The sequence below is a fragment of the Cupressus sempervirens genome, chromosome 3 (genome assembly GCF_028749045.1).
Source record: "Cupressus sempervirens isolate cs-2001-9-10 chromosome 3, ASM2874904v1, whole genome shotgun sequence".
Classification (NCBI taxonomy): Eukaryota; Viridiplantae; Streptophyta; class Pinopsida; order Cupressales; family Cupressaceae; genus Cupressus; species Cupressus sempervirens.
Window position 1 is genome coordinate 480,261,490 of NC_143120.1, and position 27,932 is coordinate 480,289,421.

A 27,932-nucleotide genomic window follows, 5' to 3' on the forward strand; every position below is an offset into this window, starting at 1 on the left:
AAACATTAGTTCCCTATATAAGGTATATAAGGCAGGGACTAACAAATACTTATGATTAATAATAACTATTTGGTCCATTTAAGCTGCAATATGTTACATTTCATATAGACCCATTTCACTTAGCTGCACTATTTAATTCAATATCCATTTTACATTTCTTTAAAGAAAAGTCTTAAGATATCCCATATATAACTACATATTGATGAAATTAGCCTTCACAATTACTACTGCTTCCTGTTCACAAACTGATGCTGAGAGTAACCTTAAATCTATGATCTATGCAATTGCTGGGAAATCAGCTCACCACATTACGAAATGGAAAATACATATAACCTTGAAATTGTACACAATGGCAAGCCAAGAACTTCTGATATACCCACCACATAATCTCGCTGTCAAGCAGAGAATGGCGTCTGATACAGAAATAGTTGAATAAATGGCCATAATATCAGTTTTGAGAAGGAAGATGATGATTGCATTTCAATTCAGTAAAGTGAATCCTCCTCGCTTCAATCACACAACGTCATCCAATGACCATCTCCATCTCGGGACATCCACTACAGAGATTTGCTTAAAAGAGGCGCTGCACATTCTGCTTACTACCCACAACCCACCTTTATATTCTTCCACATATTTTCAATTATTACAGACGTGCATTGCCAAAAATACCCGTTCAGAGGGTCGGCTAATCCATTCTCTCATCATCGACAGGGGATTCAATTTTGCCAGAGATGCATTTTATCAAAAGAAACTAATGAGCATGTATGTGAAATGCGGTAGTTTGGTTCAAGTTCGTAAAGTGTTTGACGAAATGACTGAACGGGATTGCTTCTCATGGAATGTGATAATTGCAGCTTACAGAAGACATGGGTACTGTCACGAGGCACTGATGCTCTTTCTTCGAATGCAACGAACAGATGCTCAACCTGATCAGTACACCTTTGCCAGCGTCCTCCCTGCCTGTGCCAAAATGAGAGCTTTGGAAGAGGGTATGAATATCCATCAGAGCATATTGGAGAGCGGATTATTATATGATGTTGTTGTTGTGAGTGCCCTGATAGACATGTACGCCAAATGTGGAAGTATGCAGAAGGCAGAGGAACTTTTCGAGAAAATGCCTCAGAGAAATGTGGTGTCATGGACTGCCATGATTACAGGATATGCACAAAATGGACTCCTTGAAAAAGCTTTTGATGCGTTTAAGCAAATGCGATTAAAAGGTACTAAGCCAGACCCCACGACATATTCTAGCATCCTCTCAGCTTGTGCTAAAGTGGGAATTTTGAAAGAGGGTACGCAGATCCATCGAAGTATATTGGAAAACGGAATTTTGTCAAATGGAGTAGTTGCAAGTGCGCTGCTAGAGATGTATGTGAAATGTGGAAGAATACAGAAGGCACGCGAGCTCTTCGACAAAATGTCTCAAAGAAATCTGATCTCGTGGAATACCATGATTGCAGGATATGCGCAGAATGGTCTTCTGGACGAGGCTTTAAGACTTTTTAAAGAAATGCCGCAACAAAATGAGGTTTCATGGACTGCATTGGTTGCAGGATATGCACAAAACGGCCTTGTCAGAGAGGCATTGAAAACTTTTAAGGAAATGCAATTGGCAGGTATACAGCCCGATTTTACAACCTTTGTTACGGTCCTCCCAGTCTGTGCTAAAATGGGAGATTTGGAACAAGGTATGCATATACATCAAAGCATAATTGAGAGCGGTTTTTCATCCCATGTTGTAGTTGCAAGTAGCTTGATAGACATGTACGCAAAATGTGGAAGGATTCCAAAGGCAAGGGAACTTTTTGACAAAATGCCTCGGAGAAATGTAGTTTGCTGGACTGCGATGATTTCAGGATATGCAGAAAATGGTGATCTTGATGAGGCCTTAACTTTATTCAAAAAATCTCCTGAACAAGACATAATCTCATGGACTGCAATGATTGCAGGATTCGCACATAATGGGTTTGTTGACAAGGCCTTGGAGACTTTTAAGCAAATGCAATTGGCAGGTGTAAATCCAGACTCTGCAACTTTTACCAGCCTCCTTTCGGCCTGTTCCAAGATAGGAGCTTTGGAACAGGGTATGGACTTACATCAAGTTATAACTGAAGGCGGATTTTCTTCTGATGTTGTAGTTGCGAGTGTCCTGATAGATATGTATGCTAAATGTGGAAGAATACAGAAGGCGCGGGAGCTGTTTAGCAAAATGCCTCAAAAAAATGTTGTCTCCTGGAATACGATGATTGCAGGATATGCACAAAATGGGTTTGTTGAAGATGCCTTGGAAATGTTTAATCAAATGCAATTAGGTGGTGTAAAGCCAGATTTCACAACGTTAGCCAGCATACTCCCAACCTGTGCTAAAATGGGAGCTTTGGAAGAGGGTATGAAGCTTCACAAAAAAATTATTGAATGTGGTTGTCTGTCAGATGCTGTAGTTGCAAGTGCCCTGATAGACCTGTATGCAAAATGCGGAAGCATACAGAAGGCACGGGATTTGTTTGACAAAATGTCTCAACGGGATGTAGTTTCATGGAATGCAATGATTGCAGGATATGCAATGCATGGCTATGGCGGCAATGCAATCAAACTCTTTGAACTAATGAAGCACTATGGAACATACCCGGACCGTGTAAGCTTTGTTTGTGTTTTATTTGCATGCTGCCATGCAGGTCTAGTGGATGAGGGCTGTAGATATTTTCATAGCATGAGTGACTCTAATTACTTCTTACCTACAGTGGATCATTATATATGCATGGTCGACCTTCTTTCCCGTGCTGGCTATCTTGAGGAAGCTCTAAAATTTATCATCAAAATACCAATTATACCTGTGGTGGTTGTGTGGATGTGCTTGTTGAGTGCTTGTAGATCACATAAGAATGTAGGGCTTGGAGCATTTACAGCAAATCTCCTTGTTGAATTGGATGCTAAAAATGCTGCACCTTATATTCTTGTTTCAGATATGTATGCAGAAGTGGGCAGGTGGGGTGATGCTCAAAAGGTAAGGACATTGATGAAAGAAACAGAAATAAAAAAGACACCTGGATGTAGTTGGATTGAAATCCATAAAATGGTACATGCTTTTTGTGTAGGAGACAAATCACACCCACAAACACGGGAGATATATGCAAAATTGGAGAAATTATCATGGGAGATGAAGGCAATAGGGTATTCTCTAGATTCAAGGCATGTACTGAATGATGTGGAGGAGGAGGAAAATGAATTATTCCTCTGCCACCATAGTGAGAAGCTGGCAATTGCATTTGGATTGATAAACACATCCCCTGGAACAACTATTAGAGTTATCAAGAATATTCGAATGTGTATTGACTGCCACACTGCAACTAAGTTTATCTCCAAGATTGTTGCGAGGGAAATTGTCGTGAGAGATGCAAACCGATTTCATCATTTCAAAGAAGGACAATGTTCTTGTGGAGATTATTGGTGATGAAGAATTCCCTGAAGAGGTCTGATTTTCCAATCAACATTATTGTATGGGATGGTGTGTATACACTCCAAGCTCTTTGGAATGAATCTCTGCACCTTGCAAATCTGGTTATTTGAGCTCCTTTGGCGAACACTTCATTTAAACAAAGACGAACAACACAGCACAGTGAGGGTATCAGAATTGCAGTGATAAGAAGGGATCAGGTTTTGTTTTCAGTTTCTTAAAAGTGTTTAGAGAGCTTGACCATGCTGTTTTGCTTAACAGAATCAAATGTATGCATTGATGGGGTATTCTTTAAAGCCCTGTTTATGATACCATGAAGCATCCTGACATTGAAGTTTACACTATTTTTCAGGAAGCCTGAACATCATTAAGATGAAAATGGGAAAAGCAGGAGTGGAATGCTTGAAGGCAATGGAAAGCTGGCTGGCTAACAGGAAATGTGTGAGAGGCCAACAATCAGTCTAATGCTTAGAGCTGGTGAGAAAAGCATCTTCACAGTTCTTTAGTCGAACCTCTGTCATTGTTTTGGTTCTTTTTTCTGTATTAACTGTATATCTTGTGTCCATGCCATCCAACTTTTGGAAATACATTTGTGTGTACCAGATTATGTATGTAAATTTGTCAATGTCCATGTATATTTTGTTTTCTTTATTGTATATGTTTCTAATGCTGCTTCACATCCCTTACCTTGCTTTCTTGAGAGTTTGTTTGTAAACCTGGTTTTTTCAATTTATTGTGATGTAATTTTGTTTGAATTTATTTGCTTTCATATTGACATAAATTGCAATGGTTCAACTATACAAAAGAAAAATTACAAATTTCATTGTATTGTAAATACCTATATGCATGGTGCTTGAAAATAATACATAATGAGTTTTCTAAAGCAATGCTAGAGAAAATAAACTAAAATATAATATATAGAAGTCAAATCACAATTTAGTTTACATTGAATTTCATGCATATAAGAATGTCTGTAATAATGTTTTGCATAAATTCGTATTAGTGAAAGGACAAGGGTTGGTAGGTGACCATAGAGAGCTAAGATTCCATGCCTATAGGAATATTTGTGGTTACTATAGATTTGTAACATAAGGAACCCAAGAGGATGATTACCACAAAGACTATGAAGAACGTACTGAAAGTACTTGGTGGTATCAAGATGGCCATTATAATTACTAAGTCTTAAGTAATCAATTTGGACGCTTTCTAAATGATGAGCTATGAAATGAAGACATTTTTCATGAGTTTTGTGCATTGGAAAATTTTAGTGAAGAACAAGTTCCATTTGGTTACCATTAAAATGAAATTTTCTTTCAAACCATAGCCACGTCTACACTTAAGCTTCTTTGTTTTTTGTTTAGGGTTTAAAGAATTTTTCTACTAAACTTTTTGTTCGACCTTGATTGGAATAGTTTGAATGTGAGCAAGCACACATTTTAATTTTTTATATAACAGGAACAAGAAGAAAAGATTCTATTATTTGGATTGGGATACAAGCCTGAATGTGTCCTTATTTGGGCACCTCATAAAAGGTAGTCACGACTCCGAATTCTTATTGTTTCATAGTGTTCACCTTTTGTGATTGTATATTCTAACATGTCCTTATTTGGGTACCTCATTAGAGGAATCCTTTACTTCTGACCCCTGAAACTCTTACATCTTGCACTGTACATCCATAGCTCTCTGTTGCATGACCTAGAGCACCATTAATGACCAAATCTAAGGCCACAACTACTCTAGAATGACTTTTCTGGCCGATAAAAATTGTTCATCAGAAGGGTGCAAATTCACATACAACTTTAAGCAAGGCATAAGAAATGTCATGCTACCATTAATATGATACTTATGCTTTTAACACAGATGGTTTTCATGCAAGCTCTAGACCACCATTTTAATGTATTTCATGGGATCCAAGCTCACTTTGCACAAGTCACTTGTTGACCAGTAGTCCTCCTTGATTGTTCAAGCAGCATGGCAACACACAAAGCACCATATATGCTAGTTTGTTTTCCAAAATGGTCGGTCATTTTTCCTTTCCATGTGATTGCAAGTTTAAGGAGTTTCTTAGGTTCATTCTATGCATTATAAGCTTTTGTAATGGTCATTTCTTCATTTTATATGAATTTTTGTTTTGGATGAATTACTAAGAATGTTAAGTTGTTTGATATCATACTTTGTGGTGTATGTGTATACATAGCTTGTGTTCCTTTGTGATTTTGATTTGATTTTCCTCGTGTTATGCTTGCACTGTGTAACCCAATAATGATCCATGATGTACTTGAACTTAAAACATCATTCATTGTAAAGGAATAGAAAAGAGATTGTATGAACTTCTGATATAGTGTTAAACTGAGGCAGAACACCTTTAGCAATCACAATTATCATCATAGAGAGTCATTATATGCATACCCACATTCTACTAGCATACTATGTTGATCTTATTAGCTTAGTAGAGGTCATAGTAGGTTGTTCATTCCTGATCTAGTGACAAGTTTTGAGGTTGGATGCACACCATATACTATTGCATAGTTTATCCATTTTCCTATCTTTAGTTGTGTTTCCACTAGTTAGAGCAGGTAGATATACCTATAAAGAGCCATATGTTCATAAATGTTCATAAGATGGCTCAAAACAATATTGATTCTGAGTTTGAAGTATTGAAATCTTTGTTAGAAAACATTCAAAGATTGAAATTATGCTCCTTTTATTTTTAATTTATTTTGCAAGAGCTACTTGTTGTCTGGTACAGTAAAAGAAGCACTAGAGACATTTCATCAGCTGAAAATTCATGGATATTTGCCAACTGTTCTATCATGTGGTAAGATACTTCACAGGTTGGTCAAGTTAAATTGCTCCGAACTTGCTTGGAAATATTGTAGAGAAATTATCTACTATGAAATTTCTCCTTGCAGATATGCTTTGAACATATTGTTAAATTTCTCTTAGCAAGTGAGGAGAAATTTAGGAGGAAATGAATTATTTTACTGAAATTGTTACTAATGGTTTTGTTCCTGATATTGTGACTTTCAGCACTCTTATTGAAGGACATTGAAGTCAAGGCAATGTGAAGGAAGCCTTGACCCTACTAAATGTATAGGAAGGTTTTATATCCGGATGCTATTGCATGTATTGCACTGATCACTGGGTATTGTAAACCAAAGCAGTTTCAAGAGGCAAAGAGGCTTCTGAAAAAGATGTCATCAATGGGTTTCACAATCAATCTTGTTACTTAAAATATGATATTAAATGGCTTTTGTGAGTGAGGCATGGTGGAGTATCCTTTCCAAGGAATGAAATTGTGAAAAAAGGGTTTGTACCCATTCTGGTCACTTACACAACTCATACAGAGTCTTTGGAAGGAGGGAAGGACTAAACAAGTATTGCAACTATTGAAAAAGGGCATTGCTGAAGATGATTTGGTAACCAATTATGTTATTTACACCATACTGATCCATGGATATTGCAAACAGGGGAAAACAAAGAAAGCCCTTTGGCCACAGAATAAAATGTTGGAGAGAGGCCTCATCCCAGATACTATTGCTTACACTGCACTCATCAATGTCTTTTTCTAAAAAGGTGAGATCAGACAAGTGATATCAATGTTCAATGAAATGCTAAAGAGGAATCTAGTTCCCAACCGTAATACTTTCAGCACAGATTGATGGCTGCAAGTGTGATTTGTTGGAAGCTCCAGAACTTCTGATGATCTCTGTGGAAAGGGGTGTGTTCTAACACCATTTATTGATGGATTTTGTAAGAAAAGAGAAATAAAAAAGGTAGAGAGCCTGAAAAATCAGATGACGAAAGATAAATTAACAAATGATTATAATTTAAAAAAATTAGTAATAGTATTTAATTTTAAATTTGATATGAATGTTATTGTGATATATACAATAAAAAATGATTTCAGAAGTTTTATATTATAGTTAGTTAAATTAAATTTAAATTTCATAGTTTCCATGTTTTTCTAAGCCAGCATTCACCTTCTTTTTAAGATGAGCATATGTAAAAATTAGGCTTCAACCAAAGATATCTTTGGCTACTTTATCTATATTTTTATAAAGATCGTATGCTAGTTTAAAATTGCACAGCTTATCCAATAAGATCCATCTATTCATGTGATTTTAGAGGAACCACTAAACAAATCAAAACATATAGTATTGTTTAAGCCAAATTTCATAGTTTCCTCACACCAATACATAGTAGTGTTGATGCGAGTTTTGTATCACTACATAACATATTAGTAATTGGATATCCGATACGGAGTATCAAACATATAGATCCTCTCTTGAAAAGTTAATGCTCATGGGATATGAGAATAACTCCAATGTTCCTTACACTTGTGGATACTCACTCAGTTTTATCGATGTGATTTGCTGGTAATCACGTAGACGGCCTTATGCAAATTATTGAGGATGACTTGGACTTTGGTGGGATGATGGAGATGGTGGTTCACTCTGAATGTTAGATGATGTTGGTGGGAAAGTGATGGTGGTTGAGGGTGAATGGTTTTTTGCGACTGGTGTCTCTCTAACTCTCTTCTTCTGAATTCTAGATCCTAAACTTCTTGCTATCCTACTCCTATTCCTATGGATGGAAGACTAGCAAATGGATTGGGATTGAATCTAATGAAAGTTAACTAGCGGCTCCACCTTCACAGATGCAATAATTCAAAGGAAAAATAAACTAGTTTGCCACACAAGGCTTCCCAACAAGCCTCTAGGATGCTAGTGGTCTAGTATTGATCCCTATCAAACATCTACTAATGCTACCATGCAGCCATTCATCCACTTTACTCTTACTTAACAACTTGAAATGAAATTTGCTTCAACAACTTGAAAAGAAATTTACTCTAACTATTTGGAAGTAGAAACCATGCAATAATACCAAAGGCTCTTAATCACCATGCAAGTCACAACAATGAGAAAGAAATAGCGAATTTTGGCATTATCTTATGCAACAATTTTCTCCAACCATTACAAATGAGAGCAAATGGCCTTATATAGAGGCCAAAATGTACAACCGATGGTAGAGATAAAGAGGCAAAACCGATGATTCAAATTGAATCTTTGAAACCCTAATTAGGGTTGCCACTCCATCAGCCAATGAGAAGACACCACCTCGTCAATGGACCAATGAGAAGATGCCACCTCGTCAATGGACCAATGAAAAAAGTGTAAAAGTGGCAACCAATGAGAAAGCACCAAAATGGTGGCCAATCAGAAATAGACACTTGCCCTACCCTAGAAGAAAGAGAAATTGCCACTTGGGCTTACATTAAATGATCTTCTAATACAAATCTCCCTTTTTCTTTCATTCTTTTAGCTAAGGCAATGAACTTAGCTAGCCTTTCGTTGACTTCTTCCATGGGAGGACAAGGTGTGTACTTTATCTTGAGCTTCGTCAATTTCATCACGCTGTTTGCTGCTTGTAGTGTCTTCTCATGATCCCTCTCATACTCTTGTGAATCCAATGAAAGCATTCAGGGAGGAAAGGGTGTTCAAATGTTTCTTCTTGATAGCAACCTTTCCTACCTCATCCAATCTCGATCCAAGTCTTGTCTCATTGATACCCTCTTCTCTGATGTCCTCAAAATCAAGTGCCATCTCAACATCGCTCATCATGGTTGAAATGGAAGTGTCAACGCTTGGGGCATGCTATGCAACTGCCTTCTATATCTCTTCAAGTGTTCTATATCTGGTACTCAATGCAACAAACCAAGATTCAATCATACTCAATCCTCTCTCATCAACCAACTTGGCCTTCTCGAAATATGCCTTTGGTAGCCCAATAAATGCCTGTAGCTTGGGAATAGCTAACTCTTTGATGGGAGGGAAATCCTTCCACTCTTCCTCAAATAATCTAAACTTGTCTCTAACAGTCACTAATGACCGGAATGTCGAGATGAAGGAAGGCAAGAAATTTCGCCCATCTTGGATGTATCATGGATCCAATCCTTAACTTCATGTAGCTGAGCTAATATCTCTTCTAGGTTGCTCCTGCTATCTTGAGGAAGGGCTGCTTGGTGCAACTGTTGGATGGGTTGGCAATCTCTCCAATATTTGTTCTCGGCCTCCAACTTTACGATCCTTTCATTTGCCTTCCTCAACCTTTATCTGATTGAAGCTATACCCTCCTGAATCTCTTCACATTCCATATCATTTGTGTTTCTTCCCAAGTTGTGTTCTACTATCTCATATTCTTGGGCCGCAATCTCATCCACTACCTTATTAACTGTTGGTATAGCAATCTGAACCTTTCGGTGACCATCATTGTCGCTCTTGATTACCTTTGCCACCGTCTTTGCCATTTTCTTTTGATTCTCGCTATCACCCTTTTCTATTAATCCTTGGATGTCTTCCACTGTTAGGGCAGTTACCACCTCGCCTCTTGACATGAGCATTTGCCTTAACCATAGTGGTGCAATGCATCTCCCCAAATTTGGATTTGGTTCGATTAACAAAACATCACCAGCGGCCTCGGGTGCCTGACTTATTGCCTCAATGTCAATCGGCCCATCTTCTTCTCCTCTAGTTACTGCCATATCATCTCCTTGTTGGTTTTCTGAGAGAGGGGAATATTCGGTGCTCTCACTGTAACCACTTGATTCTGAATTAGAGCTTACCTCTACCGCGGCCCCTTTATCACTTGAATTGACCTCTTGGCTTCTAGCGTCAATTATGCTTTCTCTTGATAGAACTATATGCTATCTCTTGGCTGGAGGTTCCAAATGTTCTTTACTTTTTTCAACCTCCAAAGCTCTCCTTTTGCTTCTAACTGTTTCCTGTTGCCGGCTACTTCCTTCACCCTTCTGTCCGACTGATTTTGTTGGACCTTCTTTTGGCTTCATCTTCACATAGGTAAGGGGAATCCTTTGTCTTCGTAGCCTTCTTAATCTTTCATTATACCACGACTCGGTATGCAAATCAACTACCCTAGTGACTGCCTCCAAGGAAGGATCCTGATGATCATCCCAATCAACTAGATTCAATTCTGTTCCTTCTACCATATCATAATCTTCTCTCAACACATTACCATCATCTTCTAATTGATCGGGGATATCAAGGCCTCTCCATTTGATATCTCTCATCATGTTCACTGACAATCTTGAGAAAGCTAGCTTTCTCACGTGAAAGTCATCCTTGGCATTGGCCCAAAAGTCCTTTATAGTGGGAACATGTTTAAATACATTTCCATGAGATACTTTGATAAGACCATTAGGATCAAATCCTTGCCTTGTTCTGTACCACCCTAGATGATACCATTCCAATTCTTTCTCAGTAGCTGCAAAGGCGGCCCGATTGGGGCAACTATCATTGCCAATTCCGACTAAGAAGGTAATCCTTGTTTTACCTTCGTTTCTCATTATTCTATCATAGTGCTCAAGTTGCCTAACCAATTCCATCAAAACTACCTTGTCGGGTGGGTATCTTGGAAGCCTCTTGGGACAAACTATGCTCCTGCTACTCTAATGTAGGTGAATTGCGGAAATTGGATTAACCAACTCCCAAACTTTTTTATCTTTGCTTCTGCTTCTGATGACAGTCTCTTAGCAGGTGTCCCTTGTAGTACTCTTACTGTCTTCATGGCAAAGGCGTCACAAAACATTTTGTAATCCCTATTGTTGTGCAAATGAAGCTGTGGATAGCATTCATGCACCAAATATTGCCCCGGTCCCTTGCCAACTTCTCCTAAGGCCTTAAGTCTTGGACTCTTAAACAGTCTGGCAATTAGGTAAAACAAATAGGATCCCATGTAGAATTGCTTTTGGTTTTGTACTGTTCTAAGTTGCAACTCTAGGTTCTCGCTTATGATCCTAACCCAATCAAATCTTCTTTTTCCCTTTTCAATTTCATCAATGAAGTACATCCAGTTTTCAAATTGCATACCTTGAGCTAGGCCCATGATCCGGTTGAGAAGCACAATGAGATCTCCGTATTCTGATTTGAAGTCTGCCACTATAAGCTTTGATGACTTAGTTACGCCTTTCTTTCCTTCGTGTAGTTAATTCTGCTTTAGATGTGTGAAATAGGCCTCCTAGTTATCCTAAAATGATTTGGCTGCCTGATCCATGATCACTACTCTCATGCTCTTATACTGGGAAATGTTAAATGCTTCTTCAATCGCTTGTCTGCCAATATTGGCCAACACTCTCTTCCCTTCATAAAAAATGATGGATTTACTGATCAGATCAAACCTAGATGCGCATTCCATGTAGGAGGAAAAGCTGCTGTGTGTACAATTTCGTTCTGTATATCTTCTTTGCCAAGGGGGATTGTCCTTCCTTTAGTCTGTCCTTTACCTATATCATGTTTACTGTTTCGACGTTGGTATCGATTATTCTCTTCATTTTCGAGAAGAAAGTTGTTTTGGGCATCATATCCTCTTTGTCTTTCTTAGGATTTGTTCCCTTAGGATTCTTGCTTGCACTACCATCCTTCATCTCGTCGCCCTATTACGGGATGGTAAAGTGGTGGACAATGAATGCAAGAAGAACCAAGGGAGACAATATCTAGACAAGAACGAAAGAAGAAAGTCACCTTAAGGACCCTTTCAACTCTAAATGATTAGAAGTCACTTCTACCAATAGCCGGATCTTTCTTTTGGAATTTAGGATCAGACTTCAAGAATTTCAAACCCCTTGCAAAACTTGAGGCTCTAGCTGGAAAACAATCAGAATTTAGTGCTCTCGGAATTGTTCACCATTTGCCCAAAAAATCAAACCTCTGATCACAATCACCTCCTCCAAACAAAATCGCCCAAACTAGGGCAAAAATCACAGCTTCCAAGCAAAAATCAGAATTTGCAAAAATCGCCTAGCAATGGAAAGTCTCCAATCTGCCCTCCAAAAGTCAACTAGGGCATAAATCGCAGCCCTGATAGAAGGAGAAAAATCATCCAATAATGCAAAAATCTGCCTCTACAAAAATCCACCAAGGATAGAAGAGCTGCTCCAAGATAAAATTCGCCCAAAACAAGAGAGGACTGCCCTTGCCAAAATCAACAAACACTAAAGAGGAGGAAGATGAGAAGTGATGAGAAAAGAGGAAAGAGTTTCCTCTTATACCCAACTCTCCTACTCTCCATAGCTGGTCGACTGGGACTCTGGGAGCAAGAAAAACAATAATTAATGCACAATTCTGGCCCCCAATTAAATGCTTAGCTAAATATTAACTTTGCCAAGATGAAATTTACTTTTTTAAATTGCCAATTAGACCAAAATTGCAAAAGGAAGTAAATAATGTCTTGGAGATGCCAAATATTTCCATTTAATGAGGATTTAGCAATTAATATGTCATTAAAATCGGATTTTGGCTAGCCAAAAGCCATTTTTCAGTATTAAATTACCAATTTCATTAAAGGCTTAAAAATTTTCAAGGCAATTTTAATCCGTTAAAGCCAATTTTTTGCAACTCAATTCAAATCAATTTTGCCAAGCAAATTAAATTTTTGACAAAAATAAAATCATTTCTAGAGTCTAAAATCGATTTTGCAATTTGATTTCATCTTCACAAAAGAAATTTTTTTCACCAAAGAAATTCAAGATTTTCCAAAAAAACTCAAATCTAACAAAATTTCACTTTTTGAAAATTATCCAAATTTATACAATTATATCCAAATTTTCAAAAGAAATCATCTAAGTACAAATTTTGCAATTTTATCCTGCCAAGTGTTTTTCTTTGAAAATTTTGTACGGCCTAAGGATGAAATTGGTTGTTCTGGAAAATCAAGTTGAAACCAGGTGAAAATAAACCTAGCCCTCTCCCTTCTGGCCTTGAAGGTGTCCAAGACTCAAAATTTTCAAAAAAAAAATTAAATCAAAATTTTTAGACAACTCAAAAATTTGCCAAGGCGATTAAAAAAGGGGGTCCCCAAAATTTTGGGGCGATGGTGTGTAAACCTCACAACATCTAGTGACTCTACGGGTGAAATGTTCCTGAACGTTTCAAGAATAAAATAACTTAAAACAAAAATTTCAGGATGGCTTACCCAAAAACCTACTTAAGGACGAGCACTCAACAAGGGAAAGAACTCTCAAGTTGAACTTAAGCATCCTGACCATAAGTTACTCACGTGTGTGCAAATGATTTATTCCCCGCTCGACAAGAACTTGATAATCTCTTAGATCCATCAAACTTAGTTTATTATAATATCCTTACTTCAAAAGCAACCTGGAGAGAGCCCCGCTGCCAGTCAGGTGTCTATAGCCCTGACGGAGTTATCGCTGTGGCACCACAATCACAGTTCTACCTTTAGTGATTATTTTTATAGCACCAGAAGAGATGATTGCACACCCTTGAACCAAATCTCATCTTTATTTTCCACTTTGATACTGCCTTTTTTCTTTTCTCATGATATTTTCTCTTTTTTCTTTTCTTTTCAATCTTTTGTTTGGTTTGCAGGCAATGAAGCTTGCAAAGGGTTTGGAAGGCCATAGCGGTGCTGAAGCAGGTGTATGATTTTTACTAAGTCCAATTTCACTTCAAGACATCAAGAACTCAGAGCAAGTAAGTGTGAGTAGAATGTTGTAACCATGCCAGAGATAACTTCAAGAACTTCTATCGAGTCTAACCCAAATTTAGTACAAGTCCTACCATAGACCAACGACTAAACACATCCTTTAACTTCTGAACCTCATCAAATATATTCAAGAAATGAACAAGACGGACTCTGTTTTGTCACCAAAAATGTAAAATCTACACACCTCGCCCATGAGTGATAACATGGACCCCCCCTTTGCACTTGCAAAGGCCCAAAACCAAAACTGCCTTCGACTAAGGGAAACTAAAAGATCCCAAGTCAAATGACTTGATGCAAATCGAATTCAAGCTCCCTCACAACACCTAACCTAAAGAACTGAAAGAAATCTACTCTAACAACTGAAAAGAAAACTACTTTAAACAACTGGAAAGGGAAAACTACTCCAACCTTTGGGCCAAATGGTCCAAAAAAAACTCTACTCGAAAGAACAAAAAAAAAACTAACAACTAACTGAAAGTAAATCTATTCTAACTATGTACAAAAAGGGCTCCAGACGGAGTCCTAGGCTTGGAGATTATGCTTGAGGAATTGCCCATTGACAGGCAATGGGACATCCTCGCCAGTGAGTGTCTTAAGTTTAAATGCATTATCTTCGATGATCTCGGATATTTGGAAAGGACCTTTCCATAGTTTATCGAATTTGTTGTGTTGTCCTTTCCTTTCATGGGCTTTGTACCAATATAAGACCAAGTCAGAGATCTTGAAGGCCTTATTTTGCGCTCTTCTATCGAACCAATGTTTAACTACCCCTTGATGTTTTACGAATTTCTCTAGGGCCTCATCTCTTTTCTCATCCAATTACATCAGTTGAGCCAACCTAACTTGGACTCTGTCTTCATTCTCATCATAGTATTCCTGTATGAACTTTAAAGTTGGGATTTTCATTTGAATCGGGAATACAGGATCTTATCCATAAACCAAATGACAAGGTGTGATTCCTATGGACTCTTTAACTCTTGTTTTGTCTACCCACAAGGTGTATCTTAGTTGTGTGTGCCAATCTCTTGGGTTCCTATCTAAAAGCTTTCCAATCACAGTCAAAAGGTTCTTATTTGTAGATTCTACTAAGCCATTTCCCTGGAGATAGTATCCTGATGAAAATTTTAAAATAATCCCGTGGTCAAATGCCCAAGTATGAAATTTTAAAGAAGTGAAATCAGAACCATTATCACATACAAAAACAGAAGGACAATCAAACTTGGTAGTGATCTTCTCTTCTAAGAACTTAATGACAATCTGAGCAGTGCAATTCTTGAAAGCTTGAGCTTCTGACCACCAAGTACAGTAGTCAGTTGCGGTTAGAATATACCTGTGTTGTGCTGAGGAAGGTGGATTGATAGGACAAATGAAGTCAAGTCCCCACATCGCGAAAGGTCTCACCTCAATAATTGGCCGCAAAGGCATTGCTGGATTCCTTTCTCTCTTTGCTGTAGTTTGGCAAACATGACAAGTCTTTACATGCTCGTGAGTGTCTTTAAACAAAGTTGGCCAGTAGTATCCAACTCTTAGTATCTAATGTGTTGTGGCCAAATCTGATCCATGTTCTGTTCCCCATTTATCATGAAAATGCTCCAAAATGTTCCTGGCTTCTTCCTTTCCAACGCATCTCAAATATACCCCTTCATGATTCTGCTTGTATAATACTGCTCCTTGTAGCATATATCTTCTGCTCTTGGATCTTAGTGCCCGCTTTTGCATTGGGTTCAAATGTGAAGGGCATCGGTGATTTAAAAGATAGTTGATTATGTCCTGATACCATTCATCAGGATGTACCTCTTCCAATTCATAAACTTGCTACACAAGTCCGGGTCCCTCTGATGCCATGGTCTACGCGAATTGTTGTCCTCTAACCAATTTCATCGATTGGATCTCTATGTCATATTCCTAAATAGTGGCGACCCACTTGCCCCTTCTTTCTCCAAGCTCACTTTGCATCAACAAAGTCTTCACTGCCATGTTAGGTACAATTGCATGTACTTTGCTTCTCAAGATGTAATGCCTGAACTTCTTTACCGCTTTCACCAAGGCATAAGCTTGTTTTCCCACATTTGGGTAGTTCAATTCAGCCTCCCTGAAAGGTGCACTCATGAATGTAATCAGATGCTCTTCACCTTCCTTATTCTTTTGCGTTAAAATGGCCGCACATGCGTGATCAGAGGTGAAAGAATATATGTTGAATGGCCTCTCATAATCCGGGCTTACGAGGACTGGTGCATTGATAATAGCATGTTTTATCTTCTCAAATGCCCTGTTCGCTGCTGGAGTCCAATCCACATTTGCATCCTTCTTTAACATGTCATTCATTGGTTTCACAATCTCAGCAAATGCAGATATGAACTTCTTCACGAAATTGATCTTTCCAAAGAATGATTTGAGCTCCTTTTTGCTAGCTGGTATGCCAAGTTTGGAAATTGCTTCCACTCTCTCTGGATCTATCATAATACCTTTTTCTGAAATCACATGTCCCAAAAGTTTTCCTTCGGTAACTCCAAACATACATTTCTTCGGATTCAAGAAAACTCTGAACCTTCTACATCTTGTGAAAACTTTCCTCAAGTCCATTATGTGATCCTCTCTGTCCTTTGAAAAAACCGTTATGGCATCCATGTAAATGATAATGCATTTGTCTTTTAAGTCCTTGAAAGCATAATCCATGGCTCTTTGAAATGTTGTGCCTCCATTGATCAGGCCAAAAGGCATCCCCTTGTATGCAAATGTTCCCCACTTCGTGGTGAAGGCTATTTTCAATCTATCTTCCTCCTCAACAATCACTTGGTTGTATCCTGAGTATCCATCCATGAATGACATCATTTTAGCTCCTTCTACAATTTGCAAAACCTCGCCCAGTGATGGCAACGGATAATTGTCCTTTTCTGATGCTCTATTAAGATTTTTGAAATCAACACATAACCTTATCTCTCTGTTCTTCTTGACTGGGACAAGATTGGCAACCCACATTGAGTGCCTTACTGGGAAGATGATTCGCGCATCCAACAACTTTACTTCTTGAAATATCAATGGTTCTAACAAAGGGTTGACTGGCCTTTGTTGCTACCTGAATAGCTTACTCCCTTCCTTTAGTGGAATTGTGTGTGTAATGATGGCGGGATCATATGTTTTTAAATCTTCATATCCCCAAGCAATCACGTCAGGGAATTCCCTCATCAAACTCAATATGTCCGCTTTCTCCTTAGGTGTGCAAACTTTCCCAATGTGGACAATTTTGGGACAATCCTCTGTTCCCAAATTAACTTTTTCACACTCATCACCTCCTGTAGGTTGATACTGCGTTTGGTGGAATTGGTCCATGTCGAATATTCTTTCCAATTCAATCATTCCATTTGGAATAGTATTGGTCTTTAAGCTCATCACTCCTTCTACATCAATTTCTGCATCTTCATCCACCTCACCATCAATGATTTGTGTAGTGAAGACATCTGAGTTAGTCAAGAACTTGAGGATATGTCTATCATCCTCAAACACCTGGAAATTCTTGACATTGTCTAGTACCGATGGAACTGATGCCAATTCAACTCTAAACTTCTTCAATCCATCCAACTTAATTGTTGCTAGTGAGCTTGCAGTCTGTGCGAGGGCATTTGCCCCTTGATTGTTTGCTCTATAGCTGAACTTGATATTGAAGGCATCAAAGCCCTCCATCAAATCCTAGACTCTGTTTCTATATCTCTTCAATCTTTTGTCATGGCAGGCAAACTTTTGTTTTATCTGCTCAATTACTAAATAGGAGTCTCCAAGTACATGAAGTATTTTGGCACCTTTCCTGATAGCACACAACAAGCCTAGAATCAATGCTTCGTATTCTGCCATAATGTTGGTGCATGGGAATTGCAATCTATGTGCCTCCAAATACGTTGCCCCTGTTGGGCTAACTAACTCAAATCCGGCTCCGGCTCCATGCTTAGTTTTGGAACCATCGAACCTTAGCGTCCATACTCCACTACTTTCTTGATACTTCTCCTTTTGGAAATTCTTCGACTCATCTATTTCATCATCACCTTTTATTTTCGGATTGGGTGGTGTGATTTGGTTCTTTGTTTCACCCATCTTACTACTTTCTGGTTCATCAACTTGTTGAACCTCAACCTTCTGTTTACCATGTTGATCTTCTCGTTTTAGAGCCCCTGGGATTCTCTTTTCCACTTGTTCTAAGGCCACTGTACACAAGGAGCAAGATTATTGCAAATCGAATGCACTGTGGATTCTATACCAGTTGGGCAATAATAAGACCCTCACTGACGTTTGGTTACCTGATTCCATTCCTTGCTGCACAATTCTAGTCACAAAGTTCTTGAAGTTCTCAAACATGCCTTCACGCTCGTTGGATGAAGCATCTGGATCTGACTCAATCAGGATCTCAGTGGAATCCCTTCCTTCACTTATGATGTTCATTAACACTTGCTCATATTTGTTTCTACAAACAATATTTCATTTGGTTCCCCATACTCTGTGACTGTCAATCTCAACCTTGGGGTGCTATCAATTTTGATTTGGTTGGCTAGTCCTTTCCACGTGAGCCACATGTGAGAAAAGTCAGTTGCCATATATCCATTCAATCTTCTAGCCCAATCTCTACCTAGGATCAATCCATAGATATTGGCCACATCTACCATGTGTTCCATTCTTGGATCAAATGCCAACTGCACGTGTATGTTGTGTAGCTCACCCAATACTGGCACTTTTGTTTTATCCAATTGGGTAACCTTTTTGTTTGATCCCAAAGGCATGATTCCTAAACTTCTGCAAATGTTCAAAGGCATGACGTTACTTGATGCTCTTGAATCTATCAAGCACATCCTTACTGATAGCAAGAATGGGGTTGGCTCATCTTTTCCTTGATAGTACACCATGGGTGTTTTATGTACTTGCTTTGGCTTCACTCCGAAATCTGTTGGTTGAGCAACCTCTTCTTTCTTCACTTTTTCCTTATTGTTTACCGGGTCTTGACTTCTTTGAGTTTGTTGTTCTACCGGCGTTGAACCTTGAGCCACATATACTAGTTGAGGCCCTGACTGTCTACTGAATTCACTAATATTGCCATATGCAATCTCTTGTGTAGAACTTCCTGTCTCTCTATATGAAATGTCTTGAGATGAATTTGTCATGTTCACTCCTGGAGTTTCTTGGATCACATGTACCGAATTGGGAGGAGGCCTCCCTTGAGTATGTGTCGTTGCACCTTGAGTGTGAGATCCTTGTGATTTGTTATCTTTCAAACTATCAAGGAACGTATCTCTAATCTCCGCTACCTTCAATAATTTGAACAAAGGGAGATTGATTTTAACCTTCATCATCTCCTCTGTCACACTTTGCCCTAATCTTTTCAACTCTTCATTGTTCACGGCATTGTTTCCAGTTCTTCCTCTATTTGCTTCTCGTGTCGACTGGACATTCTGCATTCTTTGGGTACCTTGATTGTTCTGCTGTGTGTTTTGTTGAAAGCTCTATTTTCCATTCCCACTACCATGGTTACCTTGTCTGTATTCAGGCACATCCCTTGAAGCATTGGTACATTACTCGCATTGGGGTGTGGAGGCATATTGAAATTATTTGGGGGTATGGAGGATGTGAAGGGTCCATCATTTCTCTTATTGTTCCTGTGATAGAACCTTGCATTGCTAACCGGTTGTTGAAATGTTTGGTTCCCACCCCTTGATCTAGAACAGTGTCTTCCAAAGGTGGGAAAGAAAAATCCGACCCATTGCTATATCCCTTATGATCCATTACCTCATCAACTAGCTCGTTTACTGACTCGGGAGGAAATCTCCCTTGGTGTTCTTCATATGCTTCAAATTTTGGAGGAAATGAAAACTTCTCAAAAGTCAAACATTGATCATATCCTGGGGATGGGACAATCTCATACCCCGTAACCTTAACGTCTTCTTGATTATTCGAATCATCTATTGTGTTTTGAAATGGGTTAGATGCTCTCTTGAATTCTGCACATCCTAACTCTGAATGTTGATCAGTCTCATGGAATCTGCAATATTTGGACATGGTGGAATCAGCTAAGAATATCCTGTCTACCGGTCTACTATCCGCTGGAGCTTGGTTATCAAGTGGTGACACCACATTTCCATTGTTTGGGCCTGTATTCCAAGTCCTCTTCTGGTTAGACTGATTGTTGTATCCTTGGTCTTGTGGTTGGTTGTTACCTTGATAGTTATTGTTTTGATAGTTCCTTTGATAACCACCACCTTGGTTATTTCTTTGGTAATCTCTATCTTGATAGTTCCTTTGGCATCCAGCTTCTTGATGACTTCTTTGATACCCTCCTTGATAACCTTCACCTTGATTTTGGTAATTATTCCCTTGATTATTTCTTTGGGAACTTTGGAGTTGATTGTTCTGGTTTCTCAAATAGGTGACTTCCGTAGACAGCTTCTTGACTTGGTCAATCAATTCCTTCATCTGATCTTTTTCTTCTTGCATTCTTGTGGAGGAACTTGCACCTTGCAGATAAACTAGCACTGATGGTGGTGCTTGAGATAATGGAGGCCTCAGATGTACCACCAACTGATTTGTAGGTGCCTGGTATGCAAGCTGTGGAACTGGATTAGTTGGATACCTAGCACCTTGGGGTTCCATTCCTTGTCGGCCCAATTGCTTCCTTATCTCAATTTCTTTAGTGTAGGCCTCAGTCAGTTTTGTGGGAGCATGATTCACCATTCTTGTGAACATAGATGTCTGGTTGTCTAAGGCATTGTAGTATGCTTCCAATGCACCAGCTTCCGTCATTGTGTAAGGGGCTTGCAATCTCGTGTAAGCCTTATGGAAATGGTCATTGAAGGAACTTATTGACTCTCTATCATGTCTCCTTATGCCCACAAACATTCTATGTAACTCCAGTGGTGTGGTGGGCATGCCAAATTTTGCAATAAAGGCTTCTCTGAGTTGAACCCATCCCATTATTGATGATGCTGGCAAATTGACAAACCAGTAATAAGGTTCTTCCCCCAATGAATAAGGGAAAAGCCTATATGTGACATCCTCCTCTTGAATTCTTCTATTGCACAATGCCTCTTCAAACACTTTGATATGCTCCTCTGTTGTACGAGTAGGGTCATTGACAAAAAAGTTGTAGCAGAATACTGCCAGATTCTTCGGTAGATCATGGTATTGTTGGAATGAAATGGGTGAGGCATTGTTTCAAATCCATGGTGGTTGAGCCATTGTTGGTTGATTGATTTGAGCCTGAACTGGTGGATTAGCTTGAGCCTGAACTAGTTGGCTACTCGAGGGGCTAGCTAAATCTGAGGTATCAGCTACCCAACGATTCCTTGATTTCTTGTGAAATTCTAACACAAGTAAGTCCTCTTCTTGGTGTGGTGTATTTCTCAGTATCCTCTGCCTCTTATTAGATATCAGTCTCTCAAATCTTTCAGGGGAAAAGACCCAATCTTTTTATCCAGCTTGAAAATAATCCCAACTCGATTGACTTTCTAATTTGAGTTTTCTTCAACAATAGCTTGAGCTTGCCTTTGTGCTTTCCTTTCTCTCTCAAGCTTCCTTTCCAAATCTCTTTGACGTTCCAACCTCCTTTGAATTCTCCTTTCAATAGCTCTTGCTTTCCTTTCTTCTTGATTTAGCACGTCAATGGTGTCCAAGTACTCTCTAGTGTTCTCACTTTCCTCCCAAGCGGTTGAGCACAAACTTGCTACAATATGATCTTGAAGTGTTCTCCAAGTTGCTCTAGGCTGATTTGATCTAGGAAGCACCATTCTTCTTCATAGTTGAATGCCAACAAATCCTCAAAATAAATTTTCAGGCCCTCCTTCTAGCACTAGATAATGTTGATGTGAGTATCCACAAGTGTAAGGAACATTGGAGTTATTCTCATATCCCATGAGCATTAACTTTTCAAGAGAGGAATTGTATGTTTGATATTCCGTATTGCATATCCAATTACTAATATGTTATGTAGTGATATAAAACTCGCATCAACAAGTAGTTATTCATTGCACAAAATTGCACGCTACCTTTTAACATCAGAAATGTACTGATTTTGGCATGTATAGCCTTCCATACAAGTAGCCTCACTTAATCTCTTGCAATTAGAAACACGTCTCCAACCAATGAAAGATCTTCTTAGTCTTTAACCTCTTTTATAGATGTAGCAATCAACCCTATGCTTTGCAAGGTTTCATTTCTAGTATCATGTCTCAGTACCCTTCTCTTTGGACAGATTGCTCCAAGCCTTGAAATTGTATTCGCCCACCTCATTCCTTAGTCCATTACATTTGAATCTGCAAGAAAAAGAACAATTGAGTAGTATTAACTTCTTTTATACAAAACCAAACAACTGAATCAAAGTCATTCAAATCTATTGTCGACCTGATTTTCCAAAAAAGAAAACTAATCTTCACAGTTCATGAATAATGCATGGATCAGACTTAAATAACAGCTTTTAGATCCACTCCAGCTAGCTAAACATGCAGTTTGAGCACAAATCAACTCATATTGATTCCATTTTAAACAAATCCATGATTTTGGCACCCACATAAATCCATTTTGCACCAATTTTGTACAAAAATGTTATATCAATTTTACCATGACAATAAGGGTCAAAGGAATAGTTTAATAGCATTTACAATGATCTATAATCATCAAATCGAATGGCTAGGTCACACAAATTTTAATCCCCAAGGAACCCTGTTTCACTGTATGCAACCTACATTCGAGTTGAGTAAATGTTTAAAATCCATAGAACTCGTGAACTTCTCGTGTTTATTTAAATTAGATGGGTCTGAGATATCATCCAAAGATCTCAGATGAGGGAAAGTAATCAAAGTTTAACGACATGGAGCATAACACCTCAGAAAATACATGGCAGAGGAAGTCTGTAAACCCCACATGGGTTTAAATTCCTGATACTTCTGGCTAACTTGACATTTCTGGTTCATCGTTTTTTACTTAAGTGTGCTAGTCTGTTATACGGATCTTGGCTTGGTCGACAGATGGTAAGGGAGGGAATAAGTTGCAACTCAGCAAAGGTTTGATTTTTAATTATGCTCAAATTTGTCCTTGGATTCGAACTCTAATGTTCATTCTTCTTGATCTGTGAATATGTTTAATTATTAGTTCCTGCCATCTATGGCAGGGACTAATGTTTTCGAATTTCCAATTTGAATGAGTCCCTGGTTGGGAGAGCATGAAATTCACAAAACATTGTATTTATCCTAAGGTTGCTGTAATATTTTCTATTAAAATGAATTTTCTAAATTAAATTCCTCTTTTTTCATTGGTATTTTCCATTTTCTTGCTCAGAAAATTATGGTGAAAAAGTGTTACAGGATCCATTGTCACGTGTCGTATACAACTTCTCTATGTTTCCACATATAGGACAGGTGTTCGATGATAGCTCTGCTTAGTGTCGAGCTTGCTACAAGTTTTAGCCTAAAATAGGAAATGACTTTGGGCATGGTCACCTTAGAGCTACTCTCCTCAACAGCTCATCCCCTCCTCCTTGTGCCTGCGCTATTGAGGGTTTCAATAAGGCCACTTCCTATTCCCCTGTCTCATCCTGTGGGACTTTTGCAATTGACAAAGAAATCAAGTTGAGGATTGCAGTGAGTTTGTACCCCTGCACCTACATCTTATCTGTGATAGAGCTGAAATATTTATTCAGGACGGAAGTCCCCTCTCAGTATTGGTTCACTTTTCCTCCTGCCCACATATTTGTTGTATGAATCTTCATCTTCAGCACCCATTCATTTCTTTTCAATTTGATTACATGTCTAGTCATAGAAAGTACCATTTTTGCTCAAGGTGTCAAAACAATTGTTTCTTGCTGCTGGCACATGCCCACTTTGTCTAGCAAATTAGCAATACGTGGGGTTTGAGTTGTAGGGTTTATGTCCATTTGCTATCTCGAAGCGGTTTAGGGTTTTGAGAAAATAAAATTTGCTGTATCCATCTCAAATGTTTTCAAAACGAGATTTATGTTTTCTTACTGCATTTTGGTTGGGATGATGGGTTTGTCTTCAACACCACGAGGGCTTATATTTCCAAAAAGATAGACAATAATTATTCTTCTTCTAGTAAATTTGGTTGAGGTGGGAATGTATGTCCAGTAATATGAACACATGTAAACAGAGTTTATTTTCCAATTAGAACAATGAAACATGTGTACATTAAAAAAGTCTATTTGTGAATTGTTAAATATTGGTAGTCTTACCAGCAAAGAAAAAAAATTAATAGGAAAAAAAATGCAAACTGAAAACTCATAGGAGGAGGTAACCTTAAGACTTATATCAATGTCAAAGAAATATAGTAGGAAAAGTTACGCAATGAGACATGGAGATTTATTGCAACATAGTTTACCAGTACCTTAATGAAATGCACAAGTCTCCCAAAAAAGAAGACAAATTCTTTTAAACAGTGTTCTGTATGCTGCACAAGAGTCCAACATACTTTTACTTTGCGTTTCATTTCTTCATCAATGTATTTGCAATTTAGTTTTTGGCTATTCTTTTTTTATTTTTCAATTATCTGCACTCTGCAGATTTCAAAATAATATTTCTCGCGTTTGTGATATCTTGGTATTACTGTTTCTGGTATTGATATTAAGGAATCCTATTTCCTGCCATGTCTAACACTATCTTTTTGCATTTTGACTCTAAAGGTGCGAACTTTTCAATACAATACTGGACCATTATGTGAGGAATCTTACCTAAACTTGTCTTTTAGAGGTAAAGTATATTAAACTTTGTGCATTTCAGATTTTCATGGACATCTTTGTTAAAATCCTGGAATAATTGCTTTAGAATGTGATGTCCTTTATCTATCACTTGCAATCATGTACTTTGTTGATCCCTTACAATTATGTTTCACAAATTGGGAGATAACTATAGTTATTGTATTTTCAGTAAGGGATTCATTAGGTCTAAATCATTAGAAAAGACCTAGCAAAAGAGCTGCTGACATATCTGAGGCAATGCTAGCTGCTGACATTTAAGAAGGGACTATGGTACCATGCATTTTAAAATATACTCTCGAGTTATAGTCATTAGGGCTAAGATTTTATGTCTACGGAATATTACAGAGAGAAAGTTTGCAGTGTTTTAATTGATGGCGGTTTTTCTATTAATGAAAATACAGTTGAACTAATTTCTAAATATGCCCTCCTTCACTGAAGAGTTTCTAGAATAGGAGATTATGTAAATAGAGGAAGAAAACACATGTATTGAATTTTATTACAAGATTTATATGAGATGTGTTTTTTGAGTTGTCCAGGAAATGGTAACACCAGGGTGCAGACAATTCCTATCATTTTGCAAATCACTTTGCATTAGATCTCAAGTGTGTTAAATCTGGACAGAACTTCTATTGTGCTTTCAAAGGCCAGGGTAAACATTATTTTCCTTATATTGCATAAGTCAGCATATGTATCAACAGACGAACAACTTTTAGTTGCTTAAGAAGATAGTGATTAAAGGCCTTGTCTATTAGGCATATATTTAATTCCTGCTGATCATGATATGACAATTACAACCTACATCTTTTTGTTCTTATTCATCGTAGTTGCAAACATGGTTTCATGCACAAGTGTTTCAGATTCACCTTTTGTATTGATTCCTTGATCTGATAGCTATTGCACGATACTGGGACACGTGAATCTCTGTGTTTTAGTCTTACTAAAAAAATGTTCTGTAACCATAATTGAGTACCAAGGTACTTTACTAATTCAGTTTGATCTCTGATATATTCATGGAGTCAATCTTGATGTTTAGGATGGATGCACTCTTTCTAGAGTTTCGTGTCATGACCTCTACAAACACACAGATCAACCATACATGGATGAATATATGAATTACCAAATTGAATAATGTTGAACGACAGACCACGAAACTATTGTTACCATTTGAGTTGAAATAGCACACTGTAAGCCTAGAAAGCTATTTCTCACAATCTGGTCAATAACTATTTAATCTACACTTTTTGTGCGTTTTCATCCCTGATTTTGAATTTAAACATATAATCTACCACGAAATGAAGTTATCTGATTAAGGCATTTGAAGATTGAAATAAGTCAACCAACCATATGTGGTCTCTGCAGCCTGAGCAGACGTTGACTTTAAAAGAGTTTGATATATATATATATGTCGATATTTTGTTTGGGAAAGATCCACCTGCAAAAGCTCATGAGCTCGACAAGGCTTTGAAGATATCAAAATTTCCAAACTCAAATCATTTGCATACAAATTTTTAGTTGTTTTCTTAATTTACTTAACTACAGCTTTTGCAAGTTGCATGAATACACAAAGTCACTACCCTCTGATCAGGAGATGATATGTCGCACAATTTTTGTTAGATCTGTCTCTGTTTCTTTTCTCTTTATGTGTAGAAGGTTATGTAGCACAAACGAATGACATTTACTTTAATGTATGCATTTGGCTACATAGCTAGCAATATATAAATATGTTAGAAGGAGGCATCATTTGACAAAGGAATGTGGTTTTTTATTTCAATTAAAGTAACCGTGATTGATGATATGATGATCTGCCATTGGTCTGTTGAAGATGACGCGATTGCTTTAGGTTGAACATCTCTACATGGCAATAGTAAAATGGGCACCTGTGTTGTGCCTAAGATTTACTACAATTAGCAGTAATTAATAAAGTCAGCCACCAAAAGACATTTCATTAAAAAATAGCCATTAAAGACTGGTTGCCTTGAGTGTTTTTAAGCCAATAGGCTTATTCCCTATTAGATTTGCGTCGGAATGTTGCGACTTCTCGGCATTGTCGGATGCCGTGAGTTTTTGTCAACGTCAGCAATATTGTGCGACCAGATAGAACCAAAAAAATCGAGCAAGGAATATATAACATTTCTATAATTATATATATGGAATGCATTATGTAAGAGAGGCATCAGAGAAGTGTGCAGCAACATATAGTGTAAATAGAAAATTCTAAAATTGTTCATAGTTCAAAATAGATTCCATCGAGGACAAAAACAAAACATTAGACAAGTAATAGAACTTTCTAAGCACCAAGTATGATTCTATGTGAATTTGTTTTCAAATCTGGTGGAGAAGTCATCAGGTGAACATATGTTTGATTGGATGCGGCCATTTAGAAACGGATTTTTGATCTCTTCGGTATTTCGAACATATGTTAGATTGGATGCATCCATTTAGAAACGGATTTTTAATCTCTTCGGTATTTCGTCACAATAAAATCATTGAGGAAACTTACATGTTTCAGTGATGCTGTAGATTTCACTAATGTCGAGCATCTACGAAGCTTTCCTTGCTTGGAAGAGAGATTGTGCATTGGTTTTACCAAATTTCTATCTCGCCCTATGGTCAGTATTTCACTATTTTTGTTTCTGCTTCAAAACAATCGCTTTCAATCATTTGAAATTAAAATTTAAATGACACTTTACAAAGCAAAAGTCTATAGTTTTGAATTTAGTTTTAAGCAAATTGTTCCAGAGATACAGATTGTATTTTCCCTAATAATTAATTCAACGAGCAATACTATCAGATTCTCATATGTTTGTAAATTATTAACAAATTTCAACTAATTAATATTATTAAAACTTAGAGAAAAGTTCTTCATGCAGGAGCTGACTTTACAAATGCTATTGGGTTATTGCGAACGCTATAATTAATCACGCTGAAAGTGTTTCCCCTTCAACAACAAAAAAAAATTATTTCAAGGGGGATAATAAATCCATGTGGGCAATGAAGTGACCGAGTGTTCTCAACATTTAGGTTTGGTAGAAGGGTACTGCAAGTTTAAGACATTGATAGAGAAATCTGTGAAATTTGTGGCATTTGTCTAGATATTGAGAAAATTGGTGAAAATTTCAAAATATAGCTATTTAGTATTTTGTAATCCGTTCTGAGCTGTTTAGTAGTTTGCCATATTGAAAATTTGTTTTCTTGTGATTTTTTAATGAATGACCTTCT

The 27,932-nt window shown here is 37.8% G+C and overlaps 1 pseudogene across 7 annotated transcripts; it reads left to right on the forward strand.

The window, feature by feature from the left end:
* The first annotated feature begins 240 nt into the window (after window positions 1-240).
* Window positions 241-27,860, forward strand: LOC149567252 (pentatricopeptide repeat-containing protein At3g26782, mitochondrial pseudogene; annotated as a pseudogene). Of its 7 annotated transcripts, none has more exons than XR_016362379.1 (6): window positions 241-3,654; window positions 3,807-3,931; window positions 24,639-24,705; window positions 25,250-25,362; window positions 27,234-27,322; window positions 27,584-27,860. The product of XR_016362379.1 is annotated as a pentatricopeptide repeat-containing protein At3g26782, mitochondrial pseudogene, transcript variant X3 (transcript). The 7 variants fall into 7 exon arrangements; XR_016362382.1 differs by lacking the exons at window positions 27,234-27,322; window positions 27,584-27,860 and adding exons at window positions 6,204-6,272; window positions 6,485-7,030 and having other exon boundaries at window positions 24,883-25,718; XR_016362383.1 differs by lacking the exon at window positions 25,250-25,362.
* The last annotated feature ends 72 nt before the right edge of the window (window positions 27,861-27,932 follow it).